The sequence below is a fragment of the Hydra vulgaris genome, chromosome 09, assembly GCF_038396675.1.
Source record: "Hydra vulgaris chromosome 09, alternate assembly HydraT2T_AEP".
Taxonomy (NCBI): domain Eukaryota; kingdom Metazoa; phylum Cnidaria; class Hydrozoa; order Anthoathecata; family Hydridae; genus Hydra; species Hydra vulgaris.
The window spans coordinates 7,053,980-7,064,749 of NC_088928.1; the positions used below are offsets into that span (position 1 = coordinate 7,053,980).

At 27.6% G+C, this 10,770-nt stretch overlaps 1 non-coding gene across 1 annotated transcript; it reads right to left on the reverse strand.

Moving 5' to 3' along the window:
• Positions 1-8,821: 8,821 nt before the first annotated feature.
• On the reverse strand, positions 8,822-8,893 carry trnae-uuc (transfer RNA glutamic acid (anticodon UUC)). Its single transcript has one exon. It is a non-coding gene; the product is annotated as a tRNA-Glu (tRNA).
• Between the last annotated feature and the right edge of the window lie 1,877 nt (positions 8,894-10,770).

The window sequence follows — 10,770 nt, forward strand, 5'->3', positions numbered from 1 at the left end:
GAACATGTCTGCCCACAACCTATAACTCAATAGAGAATTTCTTAGGGTCTAACTCAAATCTTCTAACTAAAAGATATATATATATATATATATATATATATATATATATATATATATATATATATATATATATATATATATATATATATATAAACTTTTTTTATAAAAATGCACTTTTGGTACCTAAATTTTGTTTTAGTTTTTAAATGATTAACAATTTGTGAAACTACGCCATTTGCAACATCATCATGCCTTAACATTAAATTGGGTATAATACGCTCTACTTTAGCATGCTGATCAAACATTGACTGTAGGAAACCATCTAACTTTTCGATTTTTAAACGTGCTATTTTTAGTAGTATTGGATCTTTTATATTCCTTTCTTCTATTTTTAAATCGCCATATATATCTGATACTTGTTTTGGATTTATATATCGATCAATAACAACTGAAGGAGAATTCAAAATAGCATAATCAATATCATTGCCAGCTAATAAATGGTTAACAAATTCTTTCACTTGATCAACTGATAGAGTTTTTCCTTTTTTACACAAAAAAATAACATTCTTATCAGCAGGTATGACTTTGAAATTTGGAGCTATTTTCATTTTTCCATGGCAATTAAAAAGCATCGCTTTCATTCTGACAAAATCTCATTCAATTTCTCATTTATTTAATTCAAAATAGCATAAACTTTTCTATCTTATTCCCTTTTTTAAGTTTATATTTTTTCTATGCACATACCAAATTTCAAGAATTTATTTTAACTAGCAGATACCCTATTTTTACCCGCACTTTTGGTACCTAAATTTTGTTTTTTAGTTTTTAAATGATTAATAATATGTGAAACTACGCCATTTGCAACATCATCATGCCTTAACGTTAAATTGGGTATAATACGCTCTACTTTAGCGTGCTGATCAAACATTGACTGTAGGAAACCATCTAACTTTTCGATTTTTAAACGTGCTATTTTTAGTAGTATTGGATCTTTTATATTCCTTTCTTCTATTTGCAATATTATATAATATTGCAAAATATGTATTGTAAGTTATTGTAAAATACATTATAATGTATGTTATCAAACATGATGTTAATTTAGTTTCTATTACATACATACACACAAACACACACACATAGACACACACACACACACTTACACACATATATATATATAGGTATGTCGAATCCCGCGTTTTACGGAACCGATTTTTGTGCTAAAATACTGTTCCACGTTTTTAGAACTTCGCGTTTAGGCAGTATGGTAGGGTGGTGTTTTGTAGCATGTTTTTTTAGAATTTTATATTAACTTAGAAGTTTTTTTAAAAGTAGAATAGTTGAACTTTTTTAAAGAGTATTTTTTTTATTATATTGACGAAAGTTAAAGTGTTATTTATTGATATCAAAAAGTGTGTTGCACTTCTTGTGCTTAGTAAATGTTGAAGATATTTATCTTTTTTTTCTATCCCATTCTTTTTTTTAAGTTTATATGTTTTCTATGCACATATCAAATTTCAAGAATTTAATTTAACTAGCAGATACCCTATTTTTACCCGCACTTTTGGTACCTAAATTTTGTTTTTCCGACTTCTGTTTGGGGGAGAAAGGAGGGGGAGGTACTAAAGGATATTAAATATTCGTTTTTATAATCCAAGAACAATTACTATTAAAAAGTTTTTCTATGCAATGATTTTGTGTTATAAGTTCTAATATTACATTTATGAAGTATCATTGTAAAAATAACATTATATATAAAATAAATAATAGATGTTTTTTGCTCAGTCCAATCATATTATTACATTTTTAAAAAGCTTTATAACATATAATAATGTAATATATTGCTTTTTTATGTGTTTAGAATATATTATATATTAGTAATCTACTAATATATGATATATTTTAAATACATAAAAAAGCAATATACAGCGCCGTGCTGTAACTTTTGGGGGCCCTGTGCAGAAACTAAAAAAAAAATTTTTTCTTTTAATTCGTAGTAATTTATGGTATTGGAGAAGTTTTTCTAATTTATTTATTATGGGGCCCAGTGCGATTGCACTTGTTGCACTTGCGATAGTACGGCGCTGGCAATATATTATATTATTATATGTTATAAAGCTTTTTAAAAATGTAATAATATTATTATATAACTAATACTATGATTGGACTGAGCAAAAACATGTATTATAAATATTAGACAATAATATTAGACATAATACGTTATAGTATTATAATATTATAATATAATAAATTATTATTAAATAATATATAATACCCAATAATATTAGACATAATATATTATATTATGACTAACATTATTGGGTATAGATTTATCAATATGATACTTATAAAGTTTGTTTATAATAAAGTAATATTGGATTTAGCAAAAAAAAAAAATTATATAAAAATGGCTAGAAACTCACATTTAAACGATCAAATGTCTCTGAGAAACTTGTTAGACAAAACTGCAGACAATGCAAAAAAGGTTTAAAGACCTCAAAAGTGATCCAAAAGGATTTGTTAATTTTTTAGACAATAACAGATTACCACGATGTATTATTCCAAGATATCGTGGCAACCGTCTTCACGTAGTGTTCCATACTTGTTTTATTTTCATTAAACACTATAAAGAGTTTGAACATTTTCTTACTGTTGGAACAGTAAAATGTCAAAGTTTACAAAGCTACTACGTGTTGCTTTTTTAAATTCAACTGCAATAAAACAAATGTGTGTGCTTCCAGTATTTGGAAAACTTCTTACTGGACCCTGGATGCAAATATTTTATGTGTTAGCAGATAATGCAAGTTTTGACCATGTCGCTGGTATTCAGGTAGTAAAAGATGTTTTGCAAATAATTAAAAATTGCAAATTTGACTCAGGTGCACTGTTATGCAGAACAACCGATTTTTTCGGAAATCCTGTTATCCCAAATGTTTTAAAATCTGTAACAAATTTATGTTCTATTGATGCACAGCTTATCAAAATGATTTCTTTATGTCTTGTTGCAGTGGAAGATGTTTTTGAATTGACAATATAAGAGGTATTTCTCGATTACAGTTACTGAGATACTCAAAGAAGAGACAGCAAGTGCAAGACTTCACAATATAGATAGTGAATAGTTAATGGGTATGTTTAGTGATGCCAAAGAACGATCACCTAATGCAACAATTTGTTATATATCTTCCAAGTTAAGATCAAAAAAGAATAAGACTTTAGATTATCTGAATAGCCTTTACCAATTATCTAGAGAAAATGTTGTCTCACGGTCAGCGCATGCAGCTTGTAAAGAAATAATGAGAAATCGGTTAAAGCATGCTGAAATTTGAGCAGAGGTTTCTAAAAGACAGGCATGCAAGCATCAAAAAATGGATGAAAAACAAAAAAAAAAGTTAGTGTGAGAGCTCCAAGTTCTAACTAACAATGAAATAAAAATTTTGTATAAACACTTGCCTACAAAGCAACTAGATGATTTAGATGCTGTTATGTCCAAAAAAATCATTGGCAGAAAACTCTGCCACGAATGGTATGACACAGACAAATTGAAGTCTGTCTTGTATGATGGACTTGTGGTGTGACTTGCAAATTAGGTACCGCAAGTGGTGTGGCTTGCAAAATGGTACCTGCAAGTGGTGTGACTTGCAAAACAGGTACTGTAAGTGATGCTGCTTGCAAAAAATTATCTGCAAGTGGTGTGACTAGCAAATTAGGTGCCGCAAGTGGTGTGACTTTTTTTTTTTTTTTTGTTCTTATTATTACATTATAAATAAGCATTTCGTTACAATATTTAAAATACAAATATATAATAATAAAAACATATATATATATATATAATAATCGTTATTAAATAATAAAAGAACGCGGGAACTCGTAGAAGACCATACGGTCTTGTCGTCGAGTACCGCTAAGAAATGATCGTGTTAAAATTTATAAAATATATACAAGATAAGAAATAAGTTAACGAAGTAAGAAACTTAAAATATTCCGTTACAAATACAAGATACATTATTATATATTACAATTGTTAATGATGCATATATAATTTTTATAAATCAATAATTGAAATAGGGGGTAAAAAGGAAGATCACTAAAAAAAAAAAATAAATATCAAAAGTATATTGTTACATCTTCAATAGTAAAAATGAGTTCTTTAAGCTTTCGTTTAAAAGAAAAGTAGTTACTTTGATGAATAAAATCCTTAGTAAAATTTTTTAAAACTATTTTATTCCATAAGAATGGTCCGCGATAATCAATACAAAATTTAAAAAGATTTGTTTGAAAAATGGGCTGCTTTATAAAATTATCATTCCGCAAAATGTATTTATTTTTATCTTTCGATGAATACAAATTATGGAAAGAAATAGGGGATGAATTGGTTTTACATTTAAACATAAAACAAAGAATATTAAAAATGTTAAGCTCATATATATTAAAAACTTTCATTTCAAATAATAGAGGCTTGGCATGAGTATAACAGTCTTTAAAATATATGAGACGTGCTACATGCTTCTGCTGACAATAAAGAGGTGTAAGTTTAATTTTCTTTGCACTACCCCAAGCAATGTTTGCATAGTTTATGTGACAATGTATAAATGAGTGATATAATTGTACTAAAGTACGTTTATTTAAAACATTTCTTGCTTTGTACAATATTCCTATACTTTTTGAAATTTTACTTGATAAGTTTTTAATGTGACTTTTCCATGTAAGATTTTCATCTATACAAACACCTAGAAAGTTGGTTACTGTAACTTGTTTAATTTGTATATTGTCAATAACAAGATGAGGCATGTTAATTGATAAGAGGATGGAAAAGAACCCATTTAGTTTTAACAATGTTAAGAGATAATTTGTTAGTCTTAAACCAGTTAGATATTTTGATTAACTCGATGTTCAAGCAACTAAATAAAGTAGGAATGTTTTTGTGTGACATGAATAAATTGGTGTCATCAGCAAACATAATTGTTATTAAATCCGAGGCTTTGTATAAACCATTAATATAAATAAGGAAAAGAAGAGGTCCTAATATGGATCCTTGAGAAACTCCACATGTAATATTTAACAAATTTGATGATAATGTTTCATCGGCGTAAACAAATTGTTTGCGATTAGTTAAATAACTTTTTAACAATTTTAAAACATTGCCTGTTATACCACAACATTTTAATTTTTTAGCAAGAATTTTATGATTAATGGTATCAAACGCTTTCGCTAAATCAATAAATACTCCCAATGTGAATTTAGAATTATTAAATGAGTCTGATATACTTCTTGTAAGCTAAATAATTGCATGCTCTGTTGAATTATTTTTTTTAAATCCATATTGCATGTTATATAATAATTTGTTTGATAAAAGGTGATTGTATATTCTGTTGTACAAAATTCTTTCTAAAATTTTAGAAAAAAAAGAGAGGATAGAAATTGGACGATAGTGTTTAACATTAGTTTTTTCTCCTTCTTTAAATATAGGAATAATTTTTGCTATTTTTAAATCATGAGAAAACTCCCTGATTAATAGAGCATTTAAAAATTTGGAAAAGTATGTCTTTTAAAACGTCAAAACAGTTTATAATAACGTTCAGTTTATAATAACAACTTGCAAAAAGGTACTATGTCATTCCAGATTAGCCTGCACAAGTCAACTTTTTTATGCCTTTGTTAGTTTTCACATGTATTAAAAAGTTATATTAGTAAATATCGAATATATTTTTTTCGAGATTCAATATACAATCCAAATGAAGTTTAATGTATAGTCTTTCAAGTTACATAATGATGTAATTTTTTAAAGTGTTTATGCAAATAACTATTGATACAAAATATTGGATACATTGAATAATTTTTTCACTATATTGAATTAAATAAAGTAGTTTTTTAATTACCTTTAGGGTCAGGGGTTAGGGTTAGGGTTATTTTTAATGATTTTAGGTTTAATTGACAAAAAAAAAAATCAAAATAATGTTAAAACTTACAGAACCAAAAATAAAAAGTGACATGTCATGCTGATTTGGCATGGAATGACCAAATTGCAAATGATGTGATTTGCAACTTTATGATAGACGGCTCTGGCTTATGTTCTCGTCGTGTCTATCGTTAACAATGATTATTAAATTTCATTATTGAAATTTAAATTTGTAATCATTAACTAAAAGCCAAGACAAATTAATTACAATTTTTCTTTCAAAATAATGTTTAGTTTCCTTTTTTTTTCAGATTAAAGAGGGAAACGGTTACAATGCTCTGTTAAATAAAAATATAGATTCTTTGATGCATCTTGTAACGTGGTAAAAAAAATTTTTTTTTACTAATTTCCATTATTTTAAATAGTATCAGTTTAAATTTATTAAAATTACTAAAAAACTTTTTAAATTTTTTTTTAGATTCGAAAGGCGGAGGGGGGGGCATATGCCCCTTACCCAAAGTCAATCTTTATACCATTAATAATCTCCATCTGGTTTAAATGCAACAAGTTAACTTTTTTTTTTTTATTTATTTATTTCGCCGTTTAATAACTTTTACAATTTACAAGGTTTATAAATAAAAAAAAACTGGCGGGGCAAGTAGAAGACATTATTTTGTCTTATCACCGAGCCCCAATCGTACGCATACCGAATAGCCGGATAATATATTTTATACTATTAAAAATTATAAATGTAAAAATAAATAACAATTAGTTTAAGAAATACTTCAAGAACAATATTCATGTTAAGAGTAATAATCAAGTAAACAAGAAAAACTCGAAAAAAAAGTAAAAAAGAAAAACATAAAAATAAATTAATTAATTAAAGAGCACGTATTTTCAAGAGCCACACTATATACGTATATTATACAAAGTATTTGTTGAAGAATATGAAAATAAAATTTATAACAAATTGTAATAAATTAAAATTTAAATAAAGAACAAAAAATTCAAAATAAAAGAGTACTTAATATAAAAAAACCGTTTTATGTATGTATATTTTTAACCAATTTAATTAAAAGTAAAATAAATAACAACTCATTAATAGTTAAGTAAAATGTTGAAAAACTAAGATTTCACCTATAACTTTTAAGATTAGAGGAAACACCATAACTCAAATAATGAAAAAACTAACAAACAAAAATTGATAAATTGATAAATTCTGATACATATTTTATATAATTGAATTTTAGTTTAAAAGACGCATTTAAAATCGGATATATTAAAATCCATAAGTAATAACACCTGTTTCGATTCTTTTTTAAACTGATGTATACTAACTTTTTCCGTATTTGCAATATTAGGAAACTTTTTCCACAAATGGGGTCCACGATATTGAATTGAATATGTAATTTGTTTTGAATTATATTTAGGGACAATGTAGTTATTATTTGAAAATTTTGTCGGATATTTATGCTTTACTTTTTCAAAATAGGACTGAAATATTTTAGGAGATAGTCCCATTTTTGTTTTATACATAAACATTAAAACTTGATTTAAGTTTATTTTATAAACATTTAATGCGCCCAGTATACGTAGAATAGGCTCGCATTGTACAATTTTATGAGCTCCAAATAATATTCTGCACGCATGTTTTTGTTTACTGTACAATTTTTTTAATTTTGTATGATTTGTACTTGCCCATGCAATATTACAATAAATCAAATGACAATGAATGAAAGAAAAATACAAACTTTTTAAAGATTTATTATTTAGAAATGGTTTAGCCCTATATACCATGGCAATATTTTTTGATAACTTTTTCTCAATGCTTTTTATATGATCACTCCAACGTAAATGTTCATCTAATATTACGCCCAAAAAGTTAACTGAAGTTTCTCTTTTAATGTTAGCGTTATTGATTATTAGATTTGGGAGTTTAATTGGAATATTTTCTAATTTATTTACTTTATGAAATAAAATAAATTTGGTTTTCTCCACATTTAGAGACAGTTTATTACTTATAAACCATTCATTAACCTTACCCAACTCTTCGTTAGCTGTTTCAAAAAGTGTTTTAATATCTCTGTGAGAATAAAAAAGATTGGAGTCATCTGCAAAAAAAAATACAGTTTAAGAAGTGTGTTGCTAGATTTAAATCATTTATATATACTAAGAATAATAAGGGTCCTAAAATAGAGCCCTGGGGGACACCACAAGTTACAGCATATGAAGTTGTTTGTTTTTGCGCATATCGGATGAATTGCATTCTATTGGTCAAATAGCTTTTGAACCAAAGTAAGTTATTATTTTTTACTCCATAATATTCAAGTTTTTTTATAAGTATGTTACGGTTTACAGTATCAAAAGCCTTTGACAGATCAATGAAAACTCCTAATGTAAAGTAGTTAGTACTAAATGCGCTTGTTATTTGATTGACTATATCAATCACTGCATCTTCCGTGGAACATTTTTTCTTAAAACCAAACTGTTTTGAGTACAACATATTGTTTTCTGATAAATAGTTAAATAGCCTGTTGTACATTATTCTTTCAAGCAATTTTGAGAAACACGGTAATATAGATATAGGTCTATAATTAGAAATAATGGCATCGCCAGTCTTAAAAACTGGTGTGATTCGTGCAATTTTTAATTTTTCCGTACAATAACCTGGCTCTTCTAAACTACCGTGCAGGCGCTTCTTTCATTTTCTCGTCCAAATTACTACCAACAAATGACAAGCGGTAACCAATTTTATTAATGTCAGATTTATTTTATAAAATATTTATAGCATTTAAAACAAAATAATTAAACTAAGTTAAATGGTTTAACTTTTTTTGTTTAAATTTTTTATTAAAAAAAATGAACCGTTTTAATCAAAATATTTAAAATACCTTTTATTTTATATATAATTATTTATAATAAAAAGAACTCCCGCACGGGGAATCGAACCCCGGCCGCCTGGGTGAAAACCAGAAATCCTAGCCACTAGACCATGCGGGAATATTCTCAATTTGTTATAGTTAAAATATAAATTTAAAATTTTACATCTACTCAATGGGCTTTGACGAATCGGCATAAATGCGAACTGGTATAAGTGCGTCAAATAATTTTTTTTTTTTTTTTTTTGCGATATAAATTTATTAAAGTCGTAAAGCATAATATAAATACAAATAGCAGGGGCAAGAAGAAGACATAATTGGTCTTATCACCAAGCCCCTTAGACTACACCGTAAATATAAGACAACAAAAATTAAAAAACGTAACACTATATAATATAAAACGTTTTTCTAAAGACTAATAAAACAAAAATCATCGGTCCTAAAGTCCTACTTTAACTTTTTGTTTTTGTGTTGGTTAAGAAAAATTTTTAAAAAGAAAAAAAGGAATTTGTACAAAGAAACTATATTACTAAAAAGCAAGCAAGCAAATACGCATAATCCTGAAGCTTTCCTTTAACACCAGTATATACGTTTAAATATGTGAATAATTCTTAAAAAAAAAAAAAGAAGAATTTAAGCAATAAAAAGCCTTGTCTTGGTATACCAATTAGCCAGAATTTCACCCCATACATATTTAACTTGGCGATAGACTCCCACATCAAGTGGCTGTACGAGATGCAAAGAGTGTGGTGGCAAACACAAAATAGTTATATAATTTTCAATTGTTTTTTTAACAGTTTTTAAAGAAAATATGACTCATTTGACCATCAAAGATAAGCAGTTAGCCAAATTAGGTGCATATGTTTTCCTTGGAGATTCTTTTTTAATATAATAATAATAATAATCTAGATTGCTTACCAGTTTCTTTCGGTGCTGTCTGTATTGTCCAAACTCGTTTGTGACTGATTCCAAAAATGGCAACAAATCCCCTGGCACAGTCATCTACTTCTTCAACTTTGTCATACCATTGAACCTTGATCTTGTAACTGTAGGATTTTTCTTTTGGTTTTGTATCTGTGCCATCTGTTTTTGGTCTTCTTCTTGCAACATTTAGCACATTGTTTAGTGTAGACAGAAAAGCGTCTTGATCATCTTAGTTTTGAATCTCATTAAAAGCAGTAGTGAGGCGGTCTTTCTCTTCTCTTGTTGTGGCCTAAAAACATTTAAATCGTTTTAACAGTCTTCTTCTGTTTGATGACTTAAAGACGTACTTTCTTCAACTGATCTTTTTTTCTGCCAGATGATAGACGTTTTTTGAGCTTATTAGTAACGCATGGAGTGTCTTGATCTGCCATTTTGAGTAGTGGAGCTTTATTGACAAAATGGAGGTTGCGAATTGGCTGAAGCTAGTCACATGACCTGCCTAGGAACTGTTGTTTGTGACAACAAACAACAATTCCTAGTGCCTTTTTTTATTTTACAATCAGGACTTGTGCCCTTTTTCCCTTGTATGCCTTTTCTTTAAGCGTTTCTGTAACATAGGCTTTTTTTGAATTGGTTTTTACTTTTTGCTAACCTATAGGCTCATATTTATATAGTAAGGGATATAACTCAAATAATTGAAAAATGTGACATGTGCCCTTTTTTCCCTATGGTCTTCATTTTCTTTTCTGTTTCATTGCAAAAATAATTAAGCATAACTACTCATTGATCATGTTGAATTTAAAAATGGACTTTATAATGTTATGACATACTGTATGATGGTAATCTGCAAAAATACGCAAATTGATCGTTAACGAAAAAATATCATTAAAGTAACTATTGGTTTAGGTTTGTTTGTATTAAATATTAATACAAACAAACCTAGTTGCAGTCAAACTTTTAGATGTATCTTTCAACCAAGAAAAAAATCTGTTCCAACCTATTAAAAAACCAAATGAAAAGTTACTTACATCTACACTGATTCCAACCACCCTTCTCAAGTTCTTAAATAAATCC